We start from the raw sequence: 23,882 nt of genomic DNA, 5'->3' as shown, positions 1-23,882 counted from the left end.
TACATGATTTCCCAATATGTTATCAACCACCATAAACTACTGGGGGGTCATCTGGCATCCCAGGTATTTTCCCTGTCTCATGCTGATTGGTGGTTGCTAGGGGGTTGCTATGGATCCCCACCTAGCCTAACTGAGTCAGGGACATCTGGCTCTGCAGATCTCTCCTGTTATTTGCAGATAAACAACTCAGCAGGGTGGGTATGTGCCTAGAAAGGCTCTGTGGGTTTTTCCAAGGGCAAGGGTCACACCTTCTTCCTTAGGACAGGCCTTGAGGTAGAAGTTGCTGTTATTTACTGATTTTCAAAAATGGAGTCACATCAGTTTCTCTGCCTGAAATAACAAAGTGTCCAAGAGAGCAGTGCTGAGGAATGCTGGTAGTAATCAAATCTGTATTTCCCCTGTAGAGGTGTGATCAGGCGGGGCTGGGCATGTAGGCATCAACAAGTGGCTTCCTTAATAGGTGAAATGCAAGAAGAACTTAGGTTCTAGAGCAGGTAGGTCATTGCCATCCCCACCCCCAAAAGTCTTAGGTCATTAACGTGGGACTAGTGAGAAGCTCTCAAATGTTTAACTAGTGGATTGAAAAGATTCCATTTGAGTTTTGAAAAGATCACTTTAATGGTGAAGAATACATTTTAAGAGTAATATTAAATCTTGGTTCATTGGTTTTATCAATGAATGTGTTGCTTAGATAAATTTATGAGAATTAAAGATAAAGAAGAGAACATTCTTTAGCCTAGCATTATGGGATGAGTGGGTATTGTTTGATGGGCAGGATTTGAAGCTTGGAAGGGCAGAGGCTGGTTTGAGGACTGAGGGGACTTGGAAAAGGAAGGCTCTGACAGGTGGGTGCTGTTGGAGTGAAGATGGGTACTTGAACTGCAGCAAGGGAGTTGGTTGGAGGAATCAATGCAGCTATGGCCTGAGGGCTAGCTGAGCTGTTTACGTCCCAGCCACAAAGGAAATTAGTACCCAGAGACATCTCCTGGTCTAGGGTGGAACAAGGATCATGTTCTACTTGTTCTTTCTCTTTCTGGAGTCTTGAGGTTGGGAAACAAGAGGGACAAAGCTGCTCTTCACTGATGTCTGGGAGGAGAAAGAAGGAGAAGCAAGGCAGGGTCCAGACCACGGGAGGCATCAGGAAAGTTGTTCCTACCAACAGGTTACTTTTTGTGCTTTGTGGCAGCCCGCAGCAGGAGCACAGTCCTGGGAGTCCAGACACATGGGTGCCATGGGCTTGTCTAACCTTGTGAAGTACATTGTTACTTCCTTTCTGGCCCTCAGTTTTTAAACTGTGACTGGAGAAAAGGTTCAATGGAACTATTGGTTGCAAGTGATAGAAACACAGTTAAAATTAGTTGAAAACAGGCATTTATTGGCTCATGTGATTGGCAAGTCCAGGGGAGTTCTGATTATGGGCAAGTCTGGGTCTGGGGGGTCACATGATTTCTTCTGGGGACTCTCTCTCTATTTTCTGGCTTTAGTTTCCTCTGTGATGCCTTCTATCATAGGCAGACTCCCACTTTGAGATTTCAAGGTGACTGGCAGCTGTAAGGCTAGCTGTTCACCAGCATAGCAACCCACAAGAGAGCCTTGGTGAGAAGTTCCTGTGGGGATCCTGGCGCTGGTGCTGAGTGGTCTTGCTTGGCCTTGTGCCCATCTTGGTCCTTCTCTTATTGGCAGGCTGGGGTCACATGAGCTTCCCTAATGTTGAAAGCAGAGTTAATGCCACAGAAACCACAAGTAATAAGAATGGGATGGGTGTGATTCCACAAAGGAACATGAACATATGGATAACAGAAAAAAGGGGATTGAATGTTAGGCAGGCAAAACCATCTATCCACACCCTCCTCAATACGCAAGGGAAGGTCTGACTGTTTTTAAATGAAGCCAGGGATCTGGGTTACTGACAGTGGGCTCCTTTAAACTGTGTTAGGGTCACAGTATTCTTTGAGAATCTGATGAAGACCACAAACTCCTCCCTAGGAAGACACACAAGTCAGACTTTTGGGTGTCATGGCTCCTGAGGCTGTACACAGCCTCTCCTGCTCCCTTCCAGGACCCCCAGCCAACCATGCTGACCTCCTCACTATTCCTTGCACTCACCATGCTTCCTCCCTCCCTTGAACTTGTGGGATGGCCTTGAACTTGCAGCTCCTACTGACCTCATTAATGCCTCCTGTATGCATGTTCCCATTGCACAGTGAACCTTTTCTTGATCCCTGTTTTTACTATAGCTTTATATTTTTTTTAGATTACTGATTTTTTCCCTTTTTTTTTGGTGCATATAATTATACGTAATGGTAGGATTCATGGTTACATAATCAGACAGGCACATGATATAACCATATAATTTGGTCAGTATCTTTCTTCAAGCTTTACATTTTTTATATACACAATAACTTGTTTTATATTTTATAAATAACTAGAAAAGAGGAGTTCAAAGACTTCAAACACAAAGCAATAATAAGGACATGAATCTGTTAATTACCTTAATTTGATCAGTTTATACATAAGTTGAAACAATCACATTATATCTATTATTTCATGTATAATATTATATGTTTATACAAATTTTTAAGGAGATGGAAATATTCACTACATTTGATCATTATACATTATTTACATGTATCAGCTTATCAAACTATACCCCATAAATAAAAATAATTAATTTAAAAAATAATTTTGTATGATTATTTTTGACAAATATCTGTCTTTCTTACCTAAATGGAGACTCCATAAGAGGAAAGAAGAGTTGGTTTTGTTTCCTTTTGTAGCCATAGAGTGTCTGGTACATATTTGGTGCCCAGTTGTAGGTTGGCAAATGTATATCTTCAAACATTTTTCCTGAGTTTTTAGTGGCTTCTATATCTCTGGAGTCATTCTCTGAACTTGATGTGAAGGATCTCAGAATAAAAAAAGTGAAAAAATCAGAGCATTAGACAGCTGACTCAAAGCAGGGCCATGCAAATCAGAATCTCTCAGGCCAGCTTTCTTGACATCAATGATGACTTATACCGGTATCTCCTAGGTGGAGTCCCATGATTGATTAGTTGTGGGTAAAAATCCACGGTCAAACAAATTTGGGAAGCGCTGTCTGATTGAATATATCCTCCTTTTAGAGAGTGAAAGCATGCATTAATAATAGTAGAATGTATTTTAATGATCATTAGTATAACTACAATTTATTGAGGGATTACTATGTGGTGGATCCTATGTTTGTCAACTTTCTGCACTATAATAAATACAGATAAAGAGAAAAGATTTATTTTGGCACATGGTTTCCAGAGGTCCCAACCCATAATCAGTGGCCCCTTTGCTTTCAGCCTGTGAGGCAGCACATCACGGCAGGAGCACTTAGTGGAGCAAAACTGCCATCTCACGACCATAAAGGAAAAGAGGGACAGGGGAAGGAACTGGAGTCTCACAGTTCCCTTCAAGGGCATAATTGAAGTAATCTGAAGACCTTCCACCAAGCACCACCTCTAAAAGGTGCCATTGCTTCCCAATAGCACCAAGCTTTTAACATATGGGTCTTTGGGATCATTGTAAACTATAGCGGTACCTTACGAGGTCCTTCAAGTATGTTTTCACATGTTGTCTCATAATAGCCTCATGCAGCAGATGCCATCACCTCCCTATATGAAGAGAAGTGAAACCTTGGAGGGATTTAGAATCCTAAACTACCTTTTAGGAAAAAGTAGATTTTTGGACTCAAACCTGGGAAATCTAATTTGTGTCCAAGCTTTTTAATTATTGAAGATGTGATACATCCTACAGTAGGATCATCTGACCTTCATCTAGCCAAACTTTGTTGATCACAGAAACTTTTTTCCTCTCAAAACACTCAGAAGTATCCCAAGGACTACCCTACTTGGGACACACCAGTGAAGTGTCACCTCATGTTGACAAGGACTAAACTGGAAGAATGTAGACCTAGCACTACCTCAATTCTACAGATATTTGCCGAGCACCCCCTGTACTAGGCGTGGTGCAAGGAGTGCCAGGAACGTGGGCACAAAGTTCCACATCTCACTGCACAGGAGCACATGGTGCTCCCGCCTGTCCCAAGCCCAGACCAGAGACTTGCCCTCGGGCTGCCCCACCTACAGTGCTTCCATTGCTGGTTCCCACTCAGATCACCGGGCTGTATCTTCCCTCCATGGAGTGCTGCTTTGTGTCACGTTCAGGAATTAGTTCATATCAAAATGCCCATTCACTCTGTAAATGTTTATCTAGGACTTTCTGTGGCCCCTAGCCCTGTGCTATGAATTGGGAATACAGAGGCAAACATGGAAATACTTTCTCGTGGGAGAGATGGATCAATGCTTGAGAAAACCACAATAAACCAAAGTACAGGACAGACTGAGAAGCACCCTCATTAGAATACAAACGAACCTGCTGTGGGAGGCTTGAGATACAAATGGTTCCTTTCTTTGTTTCATTAAAAATTAATTTTGGTTTGGGATTTAAACTTGTGCTTAAATGATGTTGGAACATCTGGACTAGCCATTTACCAGCCTCCTATGTATTTGACTGTCAGGGCAGGGAGCAGCCTGGTGCTCCTAAGCATCCTATGAAATTATGGAGGTATGTGGTAGGAATGAGGTGACTCCTCAAAGTGCTCCCCTGGGCTGTGCTGGTTATAGTTAGGCAGTGCCTGCATGTATGGAGTGCCATGGCTCTGTACCCCACACACCATCCGCTTAGCCCACAGGATGCCTTCCTAATGTCCTGGGATCCCTCCTATGAACCTCAGGGACAAGCATATACCCCACTTTCCAAATGTTCTGTTGTCCCCCCTGTCAAATGGAAGTAGTGATTCCCCCTCCCAAGGTAATTAGAAGGATTAAATGAGATGAAATGCATGAGAACAGTTTTACAAATGCCACATATTGTCATAGACCCACCAGGGACTTGGAAGAGTCCTACTGGAGGAGAAGAAGAGGATTACAGCCCCTTGGCACCACTTTGGTCTGGTGTGCAACGTCAGGTGAGGCTGGAATTCTTACATGGTTCCTGGAAGCTTATGGACCTTCACCTCTGGCTCTTTGCTGGTGTGTTAAATGAGATGCACAGTATGAAGACTTTGGTGTGGCATCTGTCACTAAGTGATAGTGGTGGGGCTTCTGCTAGTCTTGTTCTGTCCCTCTACCTGTAAACTCCTTCTCTTTTTCCTATTTCTTCCAATGGCTTCTTCCCTTGCTCCTTCCCTTCCTCTCCAGGCCCCTTTCTCTCCCTCCCTCTTTGCCTCTTGCCCTCCTCCCTCCTTAAATTCTTACTTCCTTATTCATTTGATAAACACAGGAATAATACAAAGGTGAACAGAAAGCAGCTCTGGGTTGAAGTGGTATGCAGCCTTGAATATATGTAATTTTAAGCAAAAAAATTATTATTTTAATGGAACTTGGTCTTAAATATACGTGGCATAAAATTTGCCATATTAACTATTTTAAAAGCGTTGCATTCAGTGACAGTTGGGGCACTTACATCATTGTGTAGCCATCCCCACCATCCATCTTCAGAACCTTCTTTCCTTGTAAAACTGAAACTCTGTCTCCATTAAGTGCTAACTTCCCACCTTCCCCTCCCCCAGCCCCTAGTGCCCACCACTCTCCTTGCTGTCTCTATGAATTTGACTGGGGACTTCATACAAGTGGAATCATTCAACGCTGTCCTATTGTGCTGAGCTTATTGATTCACTTTGCTTAATGTCCTCAAGGTTCATCCACATTGCACTATGCACTCGTATTTCCTTCCCTTTTAGGGCTGAGTAATATTCCATTGCACAGCTAGACCACATTTTATGTATCTATTCATCCATTGGTGGATACTTCGGTTGCTTCCACCACTTAGCTATTGTGAAAATTGTTGCCATGAATATAGTGTAATGCCACATACCTGTCACTGTACTGGGACTGCAGTGGGGGGTGAACTTGGTCCCTATGTTCTGTAGGTGTAATTAAAAAACAAACAGGCCAATAAATGCATAAACACAAGAACGTGATACATCCTGTGAAGGGAAAGAGCAGCACTCTGAGATGAGATAGTGGAGGTTGGGTGGCCAGAGTGAGGCAAAGATCTCAGGAAGAGGCCTGAAGGGGGGTGTGTGGAGAGGTGGGGTGAAGCCAGGAGGGTTCGGGCTGAAGGAACAGCATTTATGAAGTCACCAACGTGCAGCAGAGCTGGAAAGTTGCAGGAGTGGAACCAAATTTAGTCCTTAATTACCACTGTACTGTGCCCTCCCCATGGAGCATCCTGCCAACCTCCAAGACCAGACCACTGAGTACTTCTCCCCCTTCCCTTTCTCTACCCTGGCTCTTGTTCTAATTGATTCCAACTTTGTCTTTGCTCACTTGTTTATCCCACTGGCCAGTGAGCTGTCTGAGAGCAGGAACTACTTGATTTTATTTTCAGGCTGTCCTTGCATATGCTGGTGGGTGTCAGTGACTCTCAAACTGATACTCCTCAGAATGAGGTCAGCTCTTTCAATTGTAGTGCCTAAGACTGTTGAAGCAGGGAGCCTCCCATCCTCAGGGGCCTGCAGAGTTGGGCACAGAACAAGCATTAAAGACCTTGGGCTCAGCAGGAAATCCCTTCCTCTGTGGGGAGGGGGGCATAATGTTTAACTGCAGACCTTAGTGTGCAGAGCTGCCTTATTGGCTGACTGAAGTGCTTCTGCTCCGTGGCCTACCAAGCAGGGAATGTGGAAAGCATCTCCTGCTCAAAGCTAGGCCAGATGTGGCCAGGCCTCCCAGTGCATTTTCCTTGGCCCCCCAGATGTGCAGTGTCACTGCGCCAGCCCAGCTGACTAGGCCGAGTTCCAGTGCACAGCGCTCAGGGGTTTGTGGCTGTGAGCCATGCACCGCCACCTCTCCTGTTTGCCTTGGTAGATTCCCAGCTTCCTCTCACATGATTTCTGTTTCTGTTTATTTCTCCCTTTGGCCTCCCTTCCTGCAGCATCCCCATGCCAGTTTGAGTGTGTATTTTACTGTATTAGACTCAGCCTCTGCATGGGCCCCTTCCTGGGTCTTCCTTCTGGGGTGTTTCCTGTTTTTGGTGAACCCTTCTGGCCCAGGCTCCTCACCTCCACCTCCAGACCTGTGAATGGAGGTCTGTACACTTCGTCATTTTATTTTGGGACAGTTTTTGCTAAGTTGCCCAGGCTGGTCTCGAACTTAGAATCCTCCTGCCTCAGCCTCCCAACCAGCTAGGATTATAGGCACCTACTATTGCACCCAGCACATTTTATCATTTTAAATCATGACCTTGTATCTGTAATTACTCCATCCAGTGTCAGGAGAGGACAAGCTCCAGAGGGGCCAGAAACCAGTTAAACTTGAAGTCATGGGACAAACATTCCAGAACGGACAACCCAGGGTTGACAGGAAACAGATGAGAGAGGGGGGATGTGGGGAGGTAGATGTGAACTGGGAACCCAGACCTGGGGATTTGAGGGGAGGGGAGGTATTTGCTAGAGGTTGAATTGTGTGTGCCCCACCTCTGAAATATTTCTAAGTCCTAATCGCCAGGACCTGTGACTGTGACCTTACTTGGAAATAACACTTTACGGAAGTAATCAAGTTAAAATGAGAGCATTAGGGTGGGCTGTAATCCAGTAGGACCTGGTGTCCTTATACGGGATGTGTGGAATTAGAGCACAGAGGCAGACGTGGACATAAGGGAGAACTCAATGGGAAGGTGAGGACAGAGATAGAGTGATGTAGCAGATGCCAGGGAGTGTTAAAATTGCTGGCAAATCCGCCAGGAGCAAGAGAGAGGTTTAGAGTCCCCTCACAACCCTCAGAAGGAAGTGAGCTTGCCCACACCTTGATTTTACTTTAGGCCTTTAGAACGAAGGCCATGCATTTCTGGTTTTTTGTTTGTTTGTTTGCACTAGGGCTTGAACCCAGGGGAGATTAACCACTCAGCTACATCCCCAGTCATTTAAAAAAAAATTTTTTTTTTTTAATTTGAGACAGGATTTCTCTAAGTTGCTTAGAGCTTTGCTAACTTGCTGAGGCTGGCCTTGATCCTGTACTGGCCTTGATCATCCTGTGTATTCACCTGAGTTGCTGGGATTATTGGTGTGCATCACCACACCTGGTACATTTCTGTTGTTTAAGCCACCCAATCTGTGATACTTCATTAGATTAGCCTGGGAAATTACTACCGTAGTTGAACACCACCAGAGCCTCTCCCTTGACCATGGATCAAGGTACTTTACTGATTGAGTTTCTTCACATCATCTTTAATTTGGACTCACAGGGTCTATTTTGAGGAACCCAGGCAAAGATTTTAATAACCATAATAAGATTCTTTGATAAGACTTAATAAGAATTTTAATAAGATTCCAATAAGAAGCTTTTTGATATCCTTCCAACTGATGTAGAGGTGGGCAATGGATAATAACACCAAGAATCCCACATATATTATTATAGGGTTTCCATTTCACAAAAAAGTTTTCTTCTTTATTACTCCACTTGACCCTCAGGGCGGCCCTGTGAGGTTCATGCTGTGAGTGTTCCCATTTTGGAGAGGATTGCAGTGGAGGAAGTGAGATGTAAACACCTCTCTTAGTCTCATATTAGCTCGGTGGGTTTGAGGGCAGCTGAGCCCTTGCCTGAGGGCCCAAGGATTGACACATTTCATTGATCCTTTTTTCTGGAGTGAGGAAGAGGGGACATCAGCCTGCCAGGACCTGGCCAGGGCTCTGTGGAGGTCACTGGGGTGGGGAGGTCTCAAGGGTCCTTGTGTTCTCACTAGAGCCTCTTCCGTAATATCCTGTTGTGGGACTTTGGGGTCATCTATAGCAGGATATGGGAGGTAGAAGCTGAGCACCCAGGGGTGAGATTGGCACTCATCAGTCCTGTGAGCCGTCCCCCAGCAGAGAGACAGAACAGACCTAAGTGTCATGGCCTTGTCCTCCCAGCAGGCTGGGGTTTGATGAGAGTGGCTGCCCAGGCCACTTCCCAGCACTCCTTCCTACTGGAGTATGAAGGTGCTCATTCCCTGTCAGCAAGCAAGGGCTTGGAGGGAGGAATGGTCCTAGGTGCAGAGTCCAAGGTCCAGAGTTCTAGCCTCTGCAGTGTGTGACCCTGGGCAAGTCTCTTCCCCTCCCTAAGCCTCAGTGCCTACACTTGTAAAATGGTCCCATAGGAAGACAGAGGTGTGGAGAAAAGGATATGCTGGGAGCATTTTGTAATGGTTGATCCCAGTGTTACTTATGACAGTAATAATAGGAGTTAATACCTGTGAGTCTTCAGAGGAAAATGCCATAAAGCTGTCTCCCCCTGAGGAGCCATAAAGAGTTCTTTGGGACTTCCTGAAAAGAAGCCCAACTCTGTCCACCTCTGGTTTGTTGTGTCAGGGTGTGACTCACATTCTTTTGCAGTTTTTTTTTTTTTTTTTTTTTTTTGCCTTTTTCAGAAAACTCTTCTGGTTTCTATCACCAGCGTCTTTTTCCACTCAACCCTTCCCCGTCCTCTCCTGCCCCCTCCCACCACTGCCACTCTGAGTTGTCATGTGAGTGCTTTCCATATAATAAAATCTGGAAACTCCATTTGAGCCAAAGGGAAAGATGATATTACTAACGGTTATCGAGTTCCTTGCATTGGCCTGGTGCAAACTTCCCACATGACTCTCTGTAGATTTGAGGGGTGTGAGAATGAGGATGTTCATTCTGCAGATGTCCACTGACACCTCCTATTTCCCAGTACTGGTAGCAAACAAAATCTCTTGTCTCTTCTTTCAGGCTTCCTATGGGACTGTCACCGTGTTGGGCATTTTCTGTATATTAAATCCTCCCTGGTCCCTTAACAAAGGTCAAACACTAGGCTCTGCGTAGTTATGTCTCCCAGTTTGGAGAAACTCTAGCCCATTGCCTTTGTTTTGCAGTAAGGAAACTGAGCTTGTCTAAAGGGTGGTACGGAACCCAGATGTCCTGACTTCCTGAGCTTTCTCTCGTTGGTTTTCCCCTTCAGAAAGCACTGGCGTCCTGTAGGGATTGTCCAGTGAGTACCAGAGAGAGCTTCTATTTGGCACCCCAAGTCTCTGTTAAACTTGGCCAGTGTGGTATCAGTTAATTCAAAGCCATTGTCAACTTCAAAAAACTAAATGACCTAAAGTGTGACTTCATATTTATAGTTAATAGTGCGGGAACTTCTCACTGTCCTGGAACATGCATATTGTCTACCTTGTGAGAATTGTCCTCAGAGCCTTGAATGCCATCTGCCTCATCCCTACCTCCTGCCATTCTTTGCTTATTGAACTCCTATTCATCTTTCAAGAGTAGTTTCCTGACTCATGTCCTGTCACCTCTACCTTCAACCCTGGGTGTAAATAGGTGTGATATTTTTATAAACTACTTCTCCCACTAGACTGTAAACACCCTGAGGGCAGGAACCATGTCTTAGGTGTAACAATTATAATAGTACAGAGTCCCCAGCTTATTTTATTTTATCTTAATTTTGGGGTTCTAGGGATTGAACTCAGGGGTGCTCTACCACTGAGCCACATTTTGTATTTTATTTAGAGACAGGGTCTCACTGGGTTGCTTAGCACCTCGCTTTTGCTGACGCTGGCTTTGAACTTGCGATCCTCCCACCTCAGCGTCCCAAGCATGAGGCATGCGCTGCCATGTGCGATGAGAGTCCCCAATTTATGATGATTCAACTTAAAATTTTCTGATTTCATGATGGTGTGAAAGCCTACAACAATTCTGTTTTTCACTTTCAGTACAACATTCAGTGAATTACATGTGATATTCAACTCTTTATTATAAAACAGACTTTTTATTAGATGATTTTACCCAACTAAAGGCTAGGTAAGTGCTCTGAGCATGTTTAAGGTAGGCTGGGCTAAGGTATGATGTTTGCCAGGTCAGGTGTTGTAAATGCATTTGCAACTTATGATATTTTGATTTATGATAGGCTTATCAGGACATGACTGCATGGTAAGTTGGGGAGCATCTGTACTGACAAAGTGCTACCTTGCAGTGATTCTTTGTGTTAAACTTTTCTGTATATTATCCCATTTCATCCTCCATGACAGTATAAGATAGGTGCCATTCCTATCCTCGTTTCTTAGATGAATATGTAGATTCATTGAGAGGCTCAGAAAATTGTCCAGAGTTATACAACAGGCAGCGGTCTGGATAGAAATCAGGGCTGCCATATGTAGTTGTGCTGGCTGTGCACTGCACAAAGGTGGAGGAGGCAATTGAGACTGAGATGTTCTCATCATGGGGCAGAACTGTGAATGTTGGGAAGAAGGTGCACTTTTTTCTAACTCATGCATGGGCACCATGTGATTTAGCTCTTAACAAATTGCAACATTTCAGAATATAAATGTATATGTTCATATTGCTGGTCTGGCAGAGTAGAGGCCCAAAAGAAGAAAGGGAGATTATAAGCAAGCAGGCTTTCCCTTTGTCTTCTTTCCATCTTTATTCATATTGACAGGACCAGGTTGTCACTTCACAGGTTACTTGGTTTAAGAAGCTCATCTTGGAGTTGGCCTGCCTTGTGTCATGTACTGAGAAACAAAGAGACAGCTAAAAATCCAGAAAGACGTCTCCATTTGGAGCTCCAACTGTTTCATACTGTCTTTTATTCTAAGCAATTCATTCTGCCACCTTTGGATCTTTGAAACTTGTTAAAGGAATGTTCAAAAGCATGGGTGGCCTGAAACAAAGGTTTCATTTTGCATACTGCTGTAAGGACAGTGTATTCTGCTCATGTGCAGTGGGCTTGCTGCTGACTTGAGCTGGGCACAGAGATACAGGGTTCTCCAGAGGGCTTCAGCTCAGGTCCTAAGCATGGTGGGGTTGCTGCTGCCTAACCAAGTAACCTGCTGGCCTTACTTGAAGCAGCTGATAACAGCCAAGCTGGTGATGGAACTTTGGACATGGGCAACTTTGGACATAGGGTTTTAAGATGAAAAGCTGGTCCAAGCAATGCACTGGATTGGGCCTGGGGCCAAGTTCTCTCTGATGGTCTTCCAGGGCTGAGAAGTTAAGAGCCTACCTTCTGCCTCTGTGTCATCTGTTGGCACAGATGTGCTGCCACTTGCTAGTTGCATACTGTTTCCCACCCTTAGGATCCCTGGACAGGTCTCTTCAGCTCTCTGGGCTTCCCTTTACTTCCCAGCAGAAGGGGGAGAATGTCACCTCCTGCCTCAGCTTGTCGGGGGGAGTTCTGAAAAAGACACTTTGTGAATTGGCAAGGGCTGTCCACATGCTACAATACCATTATTTGTCATGAGGCAGTTTGCCTAGTCACTCCTTGGAGGCATTTTGCTGCCCAGCTGCATCTGCTGAGTGTGCTTGGAGGTGGTGTTGAGGGAGGAGTGGGGTGGGAAGAAAACAGCCAGGCAGCTGAGGACTGGAGGATATTTAGGCTGGGCTCTTGTTTAGAAATGGAGAAAACGGTTTTTGCTTTCAGACTGAAGTGGGAACAGTTGATGGTTTTCAGCAGCTGCTGCAGAGTTTGGGAGCTGGCTGCTCTTCCCTCCTTAAGTTGCACCCTGGATATCTGGAGATGTTCGTTATGGCCAACCCATCCCAAAGACCAGAGCCAGCCCAAAGCCAGGGACTTGGCAAAGGAATGCAGGTCCCAGTTTCTGGCTCTTTCTAGGCTGGTCTCTTTGCCGTCCGCCAGTTGTATCACACTCACACTCTCCCTGCCATGTGCTGGGCACCTGGGTTGCGGGGGTGAAGGAGACAGACAGGATGCCCGCCTTCATGGAGCTCAGGGCCTAGTGGGATGGTTTAGCTGAATGGCTGTTGATAAAACATGTGGGAGCAGAGATGATGGGAAACTTTCACAGGCATGTGCTTCCTATGCCTACCCAAGCCAAACCACCCTCACAACTGTTCACACCTTCGTTCATTCCATAGAAATGTGTTGCATGCCATATCTCAAGAGCTGGAATGCAGAGAAGGCATATAGTGGGGGAACAGCAGAGGATATGTTTTGTGTGGACAGATTGAGGTGGGGAGTGTCTGGTTGCTGTCCTGGAGGCAATAGGAAATTCAGTCCTGGAAGGTAGGAGCAAGGTCAGAGAATGGTCCAGGGATGTGGGTGCCATCAGTGCATGTATGAAGTGGAGGCACAGGCATGGGTAGGGTTGTTTAAGGGGAACATGGGGTGGGAGTAGAGAAAAGAAACTACACCTTGGAAACACCAGTGTCAGAAGTTTACATACAGAAGGGAATTAGCAATGGAGAAGGAGGGAGAGAAAGAAAGAGAGGGAATGAGTAATGGAGGAGAAGGAGAGAGGGGGGGACAAGGAGAGAGAGAGAGAGAGAGAGAGAGAGAAGATGGAGGAGGGGAGGAGGGGAGGAGGGAGGGAGGCAGAGGGAGGAATTCCAGCAAGATGTATCAGGGCCTCTTGTGTCTTGATTCAAAATGGAATCATGGGTGAGATGAGTTAAGGGGAGGGCAAGAGGGATGCTGAGAAGGACCCAGTGGAGGACCACACAATGGAGAAGCCCCACCCTTTGAAGATGAGTCTTCTCTGATTTTCCTGTTTGGAGATATGCTGCAGCAGGCTAGCTTCTGCTGATGATGGGAAGCAGCCAGGTCTCTCAAGGCTGCTGCTTCACAAAAAGGATCAAGAAGCCCAGAACTAAAGGTCTTCGGGAGACTGAAGAACAGGGGTAGTTGGATGACAGGTAGTGGCAAAGTAAAGGAAACAAGTTATAGCTGCAGAGAAGGATTTTCCAGTTGAGAATTTCTGAGCTTGGGCAGTTCTTGGGGGTTGACAGGGTGGGGCCATGTGAGTGGACATGGAGTAGAAGACACTCAGATTAGTGAGGATGAAGAAATGAAATCGGGATGTTAATTGATGATCAACATAGAATTGAAATGTCTCAGGACAATGGCAATAATGGAAGTTGGAGGAAGTTTGTGCCCCAGAAGCTAAGTCTGCATTTGCTCTTAAGTATTGGCATGGGATTCTATAAGTGATGGGAAGGTAGGTAAGGTGGAGACACACAGAGCTTAAATAAAAGTTGATTCCTCTCACACATCACAGTCCAGCAGGCTCAAGTTGCCAGGGAGGTTCTGCTCCACAAGGTCATTCAGGGACCTGTGCTCCTTCCACATTGTTGGTCTGCCGTGTTCTAGGATTTTGAGTTCACTTACCTGTTGGTGGTGCTAGGTCACTATCACCTTCCTACATTCTGCTGGAAAATAATCACCTGGATGCCACATGAGTGGATTAACCCATAAATTACATCAAACCTTTCATAATTCTAATCATTTTACCTCTGGAGATTCTTGCATTGTCTCACACATGAGCTTTTGGGGAAAACCTCATATCTAAACCCTAACACCAACTAAAATTCTCTGCCTATGAGAGGAAAGGATAACAGAATGTTTGGGGCTACCAGATTCCATATGGAACTGGAGTGAAGATTCCCTAACAGTGAGGCACAGTGTGACTATCGTGGACACTAGTGATAATAATATAGGTGATCTAAAGTACTGAGTGGCCATGATGTTCACTTGAGATGTCTGTGTTATGTAGCAAGAAAGATACATGTCTAATCAGAAGGAGGAGGCTTAGCATTTGCCATATCAGATGTCTCCACAGAACTGTTTTTCAGAATAATTGTGTGTGGGGTGAGGGCAGGCGGGGTGAGTGTATGTAAAATTGTGTAAAATAGTCTGGGTGTCAAGGATTTAGGGTCTAAGCATAGCACCAGCAATAGGTGCTGGGTGACTTTGAGCTATTCACTTTCCTAGTTTACATGGTAGATTACATGTTTAAGAGTACAAGGTTCTAAAAATGATCAACCTGGTTTCCAATCCTGCAGCGCTGTTTAGCAGCTGGGTGACTTGTGAAAACACAGAAATAATTGTACCTGCTGGCAACATTGAAAAAGATGCCACCTCTAGGGTGCTTCAGAAACTGCCTGAGATAATGGGTGCATGTTATTTGGATCAGTGTCACTGGGCCCCAACTTTCTCATATGCAAGGACTTGAGCTGAGGGTGACAGTAGCAAGGGTTTCCACTGGGAGTGTCAGTGTTTCCTATCATGATGTTTCCCACGGGTGGAATCTTGGGGTCTCTGATTCACCCAGCCCTGATTGTGAACAGGCCCTGATTCTACACCTGTCACAGGCTGAAATGTGGAGTTCAGAGGCTTGTAGGGACACCAGGATTCCCACACCCAGAAGGCCTTTTGGGGTCTGCATCCTTTACCCTGTACACTCACCTGACTGCCACCTTCTTGGCTCCTCTGCTCAGATGGTGGCAGCCCTCTAGCTAGGGACCAGCTGCTGAGTGGCCTAAATTTAGCCTGTTGGCTTCGGTGGTGAGCCACAGGAAAAGACCAAGGGGAAAGCAAACAGGCGCTCATTTTCAAAATGCCTATGGATGGAATCTTGAGTGCAGGCAATATGAGGCCAGAAGAGGGGCCCACACCCTCCGCTTGTTTTTTTGAGGAAAGATTGGAAAACAATCATTTCCTTTTCCTTCACCTTCCCAGTAGAACTGCCCTGAGGGAGGCCCCTGCCTGACGCCTCAACTTGGAGCAGCCAGTCAAAAGTGTTCTTTCCCCTGGGAGAGGGAGCTGGGCTGTGGGAGCAGGCACCCGTGGCCTGTGTTTGGTTTGGCTGGATCTAATCTGGGTTTGGCTCAGGTTGGGACCTATCATGCAGGCTCCATCCCTCGTGGTCCCAGCCAAGGCTGCTGCCTTAGAAACCCTGGTCAGCTTGAGCCCTGAGGCAGATGATGCTAATAACAACTGCCCATGTTTATTGAAGACTTGCTGTGTACCAGGAATTGTTCCAACAACCTATATCAGTGTGCTTAATCTTCTTAACAACCCAGGAGAAGGGTACGGGTTATCACCCTCTTTTTATGAATGAGGAAAACGAAGCATAGACAAGATAAGTAACTTTCTCAAAATCACACTGCTCATAAAATAAATAGAGCTGGGTTTGAAATTTAACCTGCCTTCAAAACCCATTCTTCAGCCACTGTTAGATACTGCTGCTGTCATAACAGTTTTGGAATCATTTACTCTGCTAATTATTTTTCCACATACTGTCTCACTTAATCCTCCACATATCCAACGAGGTAGGTACTCCTATCAATGTTCCCTTTTACAGATGTGCACACAGGCACAATTGTCTTGCCCATGGTCTGGGCAGGAAGCTGTGGAGTAATGAGTTCAACTGTACCACTGGGTTGTGGAGCTGGAGCTTCTTAGCCTTGCCCACCCTTGGTGTGTCACTTAGAACTGATGCCCCACTGTGTGCATCTCCTCCTGCCACGTCACCTTGTAGGACCTCTTGTAGGTTAAAGTATTGTCCTCACTGTGGTTTTTTTTCTTGTTAGGCCACATCATAGTGGCCCATAAATGCAACAGTGGGAGCCAGGCCTGCTCAGGATTCAAAATTATAGGCAGCAAGCTCTGTAGGCACATGGTACTCCCAGGGCTCCAGATACTAGGATCAAAATAGTCCATGTGGGGCTGGAATTGTAGCTCAGTAGTAGAGCATTTGCCTCATACATCCTAGCATCACATATAAATAAGCAAATAAAATAAAGGTCTATCAACAACTAAAAAATATTTTTAAAAAATAGTCCATGTGTTCCTCAATGATGAGAAATCTCTGCAGTTATTTTGGAGTTAGGGGGTTAAGGTGTGTTGTAATATTCCTATTATTGTTATTATTGGAACTGGGGATTGAACCCAGGGGTGATTTGCAACTGAGTTACATTCCCAGTAATTTTTTTGTTTATATTTTGAGACAGGGTTTTTCTAAGTTGCCCAGGCTGTCCTTGATCTTCTGATTCTTCTACCTTAGCCCCCCAAGTGGCTGGGATGATAGGCCTATACTATCACACTTGACTCTGTTCTCTATTTTTGCATCATCTTTTGCATATACTGAATTTATGATTTATTTAATCATGGCAAAATGTACATAACATAAAATCTACCATCTTAACCATTGTTAATGTTCAGGGCAATGACAATAAGTTCATTCTTCTTGTTGTGCAACCATCACCATCATCAATCTCTGGAACTTTTTTCATCTTCCCAAATGGAAACTCTTTCCCCATTAAACACTGCCTCCCCTTTCCCTCAACCCTCAGCCCCTGGTGAACCACCATCCCATTTTCTGTCTCTATGAATACTCTAGGAACCTCTTATGGGTAGAATCATGCAGCATTTGTCCCTTCATGTCTGGCCTTTTCCTCTTGGTGTTCTCAGGGTTGGTCCATGTCAGGTGTCAGGATTGCCTTTCTTGCTAATAGTCCATTGTATGGAGAGAACACATTGTGTTTATCCTTTCATGCTTTGGTGGACACTTGGGTTATTTCTGTCTATTAGCTATTGTTTAAAATGCTGCTTGATACAATACATTGAGGTTTTGTGAAATAGTTTGCTTGGAAACAGTTTAGCTACTAAAAGTAATTTACAAACCACTGCCCTGCCTACAGTGAAGGGAGGTGGAGACCCAGCTCTCATGAGGGAGGGCACTGTGCATGCTGGGCAGAGCTGAAACTCTAACCTTTAAACTCCACACCCAGCACTCTCCTTCCCTCCCATTACCGGTTCTGATATTTGTCAAAAGAAGGAGGGAGAATACAACTCTGTCTTGGGCAACTGCCCTGCGTTTCCCAGAAACCTCCTAGAGCTGCAGAAAGGAGTCGATTCAGCACTTGTTGAGTTTCTGAGGGACCCAGTCCAGTGCAGAGACAGAACAGGGCTGGTAACTTACCTCTGCCTCTCCCTGGTCATGTGATTGTGGGCAAGTTTCTTCATTTCTCAGAGCTTAGGGTCATAGTGCAGATCAAAGGAGTTGATGTGTGTCCAGTGCTTCCTGCAGTGACTGGTGCCCAGTGTCCAGTGTCCAGGAGCTGCCACTACATGAACCACTGCTGGTGATAAAGACATGAGCAAATAGGTTGTGGCCCAGGGGAAGTCTTCTTAATGCATTGCATCAGGAGGCACATGATGCTGATTTGTCCCCTTACTGATGATAGTGACATTTATCAGTTGATTAATATGGGACCTGCCAGGTTTCTCCATTGCAAAGTTAATTATCAAGTATTTTGTATGCATTAATTAATTAGTATTTAATAGGCATTTTGTGAGAACTCCTTTGAGATCATATAAATATTTCTTCCTCATCAAACTTTCACCTTCTAGTTTTAGCATTATGTTTTATCAAAAGGTGATCTTATAATCCCATTATTTCTTCTACATTTTTAATGGAAATCCTACTGTGGAATAGAGTTTTCACCTCTTTTTATGAGTTCATCCATTCGTTCATTGATATCAATAGGTACTCATGAATCTATATTTTATCTAAAAAATCTTGTAACCTGTAGCAATTACTTATTTTGATGGTCAAATTGTTTTCCCTTAAATTTCAAAATGTGTGGTAAGCTTGCAGAATGGTACTTAACTTTGTATAGTTGTAACAAAAGATGATAATATTGAGTACTTTCTATATGCCAAGCACAGTCCTGAGTCTCTATTTACTCTTTTTTAAAAGTTAAAAACAATTTAATTGTAGATGGACACAATATCTTTATTTTATCATTTTTTATGTGATGCTGAGGATTGAATGCAGTGCCTTACACATGCTAGGCAAGTGCTTTACCACTGAGCCCAACTCCAGCCTCTCTATTTACTCTTTATAAATATTAATTGTTCACACAGATAATAATTATTTATTGTTGTGGAATTCTTCCCAAACATAGTAGTTTAAAACCACAATCACATGTATTACAACATGTGTCATCACATGAATCAAGAACGGTTTAGCTGTGTGGATCTGGCTCAGGGTCTTCATCAGCTTACATTCAAGAGCTTGTTGGGGCTGCAGGCAGCTAAAGGGTTATGTTGGACTAGAGAATGTGCTTTGAAGAGGTCTGACTCATATGGCTCTTGGCGAGAGGCCTTTAGGTCTGCACCAAGTGGGCCTCTCTATAGGCCGTACAACTTGGCAGCTGGCTTCCAGAGTGAGTGAACTTACAGAGAAAGAGGGAGAAACCACAGTGCCTTGTATGACAGCCTGGAAGTCATACCCCATCACCCTCTAGTTTAAGCATTCTGTTCATTATAAACAAGTCACTTGGAGGGTGGGGAAGGATGCTCATGCTCTGTTGAAGAGAGAAGGTCAAAGAATTTATAGGAGTGTTATGGAACCACCATAACATATATTAATTATTATTCACTCTTTAATTTGTACCATAGCCCCATGCAGTAGGCATTACTCTGAGCAATTAAATGACTTGCCTGAGGTCACACAAGTAACCCAGGGTAGAGCTTGGATGGGAATCTAGGCAACCTGGTTCCCAAGCCAGCATTCTGTCTGATCTGATAGGGCCTTGAACACTCTGGCAAGCTGAGCTAAGGAAATGGAGAATTCCTGAAGGTGTTCAAGGGGGAAAGAGATGTGGCTAAATCTAGTTTTGGAAAGCATCCTGTAGCTGGGTAGAGGATGATGGGAGAGGTAAATGACCATTCTGCCTTCTCGGTGGGCCTTTCATGCAGACCAGATCCCCATCCTCCCTCTGTACCCAAGAGGCCTATTTTTTTTTAAAAAAAAATATTTTTTAGTGTTGATGGACCTTTATTTTATTCATTTATTTATATGTGGTGCTGAGAGTTGAACCCAGTGCCTCACACATGTGAGGCAAGCACTCTACCACTGAGCCACCACCCCAGCCCCAGGAGAGGCCTATTTTTTTTTTTTTTTTACCTGCTGCATTCCATTTCCTCACTTCGCAGAAAGATAATTAGAGAAGAGCAGCGTGGAACATTGTTTACAACCATGGGCGAGATGGTGGTATTGTTTCTATTAAAGCACTGGGGGGATGTTTGTTGTGGAGCACTGTAAAGGAGGGGAGGCAAAATGGGACAAGTATTAGACATGGCCCTTACCCTCAGGAGCACATTATCTATTTGGAAGACAAAAACGTAAACGTGAAATTATTTAAGACCTGTTATGTGTAATGAAGTGTTAAATGGTATGGGCAAGGACTGTGTCTCTGCTGTCTTTATAGCCCAGGGTGTCTCTCTCTGTTGTGCTTATTTTTTACATGTTAAGAGGATGAAAGACAAATAGATATGATGCTGTCCTATTGTGGCACTGGTGGCAGAGACAAAAAAAGTTGTTGGTGAGGCCAGGTGAGCTGGCCAGGGCGGGCAAATGTTATGAAGAAATTGGCTCCAGAAGGCAGGACAGTTAGCAGGTGTTAACAGCAGAGAAACTACCATCATGGATCCAAACAGAAAAGCATCAAGAGATGGACTGAGGACAGGATGATAGCTGAAGTCAGGAGGAGGTCAGGCAGGTGTCAGCACCAGGAATCCTGTGGACAGGCAGAGAGTTATAGCCCCAGGAGCAAAGTCCAGAACATGAGCTTCAGCCTGGAGCAGACACCCTTTGACCTTGGTGCCCTTTGACCTTGTTTGGACCAGCCTTGGTGTCAGAAGGACTCCCCCTTGGGCACTGAGAAGAAAAGGGACTAGGATGAGTTGGGGAGAATTTTCTGACTGCTGATGGGTTCTATGAGAGCAGCCCGGAAGAGGGGAGAGAGTTTCATCTGGGTCAGGCTGCTGAGGACTTCACATGCTTAAATTGAAGGTGAATCATGGCATAGATCAGGGTGAGGGATAGCCTGCTGTCGAAGGATTTTTCAGTGCTGAATCCACTAGGAGAAACCCAGACCTTCCCTGCCAACAAGGTCCTAGGCAGATGACAACTGTGGAAGTGTTTCTGCAATTCTGTGCTTTTCCTACTGTGCCAGAGATAGAAGAACAGCTTAACTTTCTCTACAGAAGTGGTTAAGGTTAGTGATTTGGGCCCCAGCTTTGGCATTTCCTGCTGTGAGACCTTAAGCAGGTGAGGGGATAATCTCCATCTGGGACATGGGGGCTAATTAATACCCACCTCCTGGGGTTTTTGGGAGAATCAATTCAATCACACATGTGAACACGATTGTTCATACAGTGAAGTGCAATGTGAACCTCAGGGAATGTGACTGTGAAATAAACTCCACCTACTGGGAACAGAAAGATCTTAATAGTCAGCGGACGCCTCTTTGCACAGGGAGGTGGATATTTCCTATTCACAGGGTAGCCGAAGAAATAATGGACTCCCTTCTCTGGCTCTTGAGAAAAACCTCAAGGAGAGGTCCGGAGGTGAATACAACCTCCAATTTCACTAGAATTCCTACCACTTTTTGTAAAGGACCAGAGTCGTCTGTGAAACTGGAATGCAGAATCCTCCCAGATTTGAGCAGATGAGAGCCTGAGGTAACTCCTGATTTGGCCATGTGGTTTCACCCCTGATGGGAACAGGCTTTGTTCTTGTTCATTTAAGAATACCTCTCTGAACAGCTCCTTGGAGCCCAGTCTCAGGACTGCCATTGCAGCCCTGGGGATCCACCCAGGCTCAGTCCTTCTTGGTAGTACCTGAAAGAGTTATCAGATTAGACACTTATAGACAATACAATGAAGATTTGATGAAAATACTAATAGCTGTTATTCATACAATAGTAAAATAGCTACTTCAGAGTTTAATTTCCCCCAAGCTGAAATAACTTCTCTGGAGTTACTTCCTGTACAACTTCTGTGTTACATTGTTAGTTGTCCCTCCTGTATGGAGCAATTTGTTTTTTAACTTTGTGGTGCCTACATATGTGTGGGTTATAGGTGTATAAATTGCCTTCAACCCTTTGTCTTGGGATTCATTTTCCTATTCTGGTTCTCTTACTTTATTTACTGGTGTCCGCCAGCATAATTGAGAGAAAGCCAACCATGCAGTGGTCAAGAATGAGAACCCTGGGGATGGACTAGAGTTACCGGCTGTGGGCCTTGGGAAACTTTCATTTCCCTTTTGTAAAATAAAAGCAGTATCTTCTCTCACAGGGTTGTTTTGAGCCTCGTAATTGCTAGTGTGTAAAGTGCTTAGATAGTACCTCTTGCATAGAGAATACTCAGTAAATGCCAGTTATTGTTGTTATTCAAGTAGCACACATGGTATTCATCACCCCCAAGAAAAATACATCCCCTACAAATAGAAATACCTTGAAAGATTCAGATAAATACATGGATCCTGTCTTAGTCTGTTTTCTGTTGCTATAACAAAATACTTGAAGCTGGGTAATATAAAGAAATACTTTTATTTAGGCTCACACTTCTGGAGGGTGGAATGTTAAAGAATATGGTACCATATCTGCTTAACTTCTTTTGGGGGCCTCATGCTACTTCAGCCCATGATGGACAGCAGAAGAGCATGCGGGCACATGGAGAAGACAACACAAGGAGTGACCTTGCTTTATAACAACTTAATCTTGTGGTAACTAATCTAATCCCAAGAGAACAAGAACACATTCATGTGTGAAAGGCATTAATCCATGACCCAAACACCTCCCACTAGGTCCTACCTCCCAGGACTGTCACACTGAGGAATTAAGTTTCCAATACATGAGTTTGGGGAGGAAACCTTAATAGATCCATATTTGGAATGTTAGAGAAAATTAGAGTACTTGAGGTACTGAGCAGAGCCTTCATAAATATTTTTACTTCCTTTGGAATGAAGGATACAGGAAGTGCCCCTTTGAGGTGCCAGGTCCTGCTCTGCTTGACTGCATCCTGTCTGTTGAAATATGTACCAGCCATTTTCCTGCTGCCTTTGCTTTTCCAGAACTAGTCCAAGTTGCTTGGGAAATGTTTTAATAGATCTTCCTCCCCATTCCTGGAATGAAGCTTCCATCCTTTAATGACAAAAATAAATGATAACTCCTCTGGAATACATTATAGGAAGGGAAATGGGTCTCAGAGTTCCCCTTGAGAGATGAGTTCTAGAGCCAGGCTTACTGGGGCTAGAAGCTGGGCTGGAGTAGGATTTCCTGATCTGAGAAAAGAGGTCAGAAAGAAGCTTTCTTTTGATTGCTGCCTAAGACTATGGCAAATACAAGGGATGTACCAAGGTATCTTTGTGAATAGTACCTGGCTAAGCCACCCAGAAAAGTTCTCTAAATGAGTCTATCTTTCCAAGTTCAAAAGCATTTGTGAGGAAAACTTGCTAAGGAAAATTACTGAATGATCCCAGCATGATCAATGATAGGGAGAGAAGTCACTTTAGACTAAGAAATTAGCAAAAGTGAATTAGGACTTCAAAATATGTATTTGGGGATCTCAAAGGGCTGAAGAAAGAAATAGCATCTATAAGAAAGAATAGGAAATCATGAAATAGGGATCAGACAGAAACAAAATAACACAGGCTATAGAAGAATCAATTAGAAACCAGGAAATGTAGAATATAGTTTTATATTTGTTACTAGAACCTCAATAGATGGAGTTGACTCAGTACTGGACATAACCAAAGAAAAAAAAAGTAGTGAATTAGAAGTCAGGACAGTGGAGTTCCTCAAGGGACCCAACCTAGAGATTAAAAATATGAGGCTGGGCGCAGTGGGACACGGCTGCAATCCCAGTGGCTTGGGAAGCTGAGGCAGGAAGATCATGAGTTCAAAGCCAGCCTCAGCAAAAGTGAGATGCTAAGGAACTCAGTGAGACTCTGTCTCTAAATAAAAAATACAAAAAACGGGGCCAGGATTGTAGCTCAGTAGCCAAGTGCCCCTGAGTTCAATCTCTGGTACCCAAAAAAAAAAAAAAAAAAGAGAGAGAAATTAAGTGACATGAAGAATAGATTGGAAGGCTCCAACATAGGCTAGTTAAGAGTTCTAGATGGAAAGAATAAAGGGAATGAATGAGAAGCAATATTTGATAAAATTGAATATAAAATTTAAAGGAAATTTTATAGTAGAAGAAAAATGCACGTTCTAGGATTGAAAAAACACCATAAGTAACTAATAAAAATAAATGCACACACATATA

At 44.2% G+C, this 23,882-nt stretch overlaps 1 protein-coding gene and 1 long non-coding RNA gene across 6 annotated transcripts in view; one reads left to right on the top strand and one right to left on the bottom strand.

Annotated features, from left to right (window-relative positions):
- Window positions 1–23,882, top strand: part of Srgap3 (SLIT-ROBO Rho GTPase activating protein 3) — a 247,907-nt gene that overhangs the window by 73,252 nt on the left and 150,773 nt on the right. The window lies entirely within an intron of this gene.
- Window positions 1,349–20,392, bottom strand: LOC107150051. The gene is made up of 3 exons (XR_001504526.2): window positions 17,743–20,392; window positions 2,724–2,906; window positions 1,349–1,704 (listed from the first exon to the last, which is right to left on the bottom strand). It is a non-coding gene; the product is annotated as an uncharacterized LOC107150051 (long non-coding RNA).

Source organism: Marmota marmota, unplaced genomic scaffold, assembly GCF_001458135.2.
Source record: "Marmota marmota marmota unplaced genomic scaffold, marMar, whole genome shotgun sequence".
In the NCBI taxonomy this organism is placed as follows: domain Eukaryota; kingdom Metazoa; phylum Chordata; class Mammalia; order Rodentia; family Sciuridae; genus Marmota; species Marmota marmota.
The sequence above is the reverse complement of the archived record's forward strand: the minus strand, read 5'-3'. Positions and strand labels throughout refer to the sequence as shown.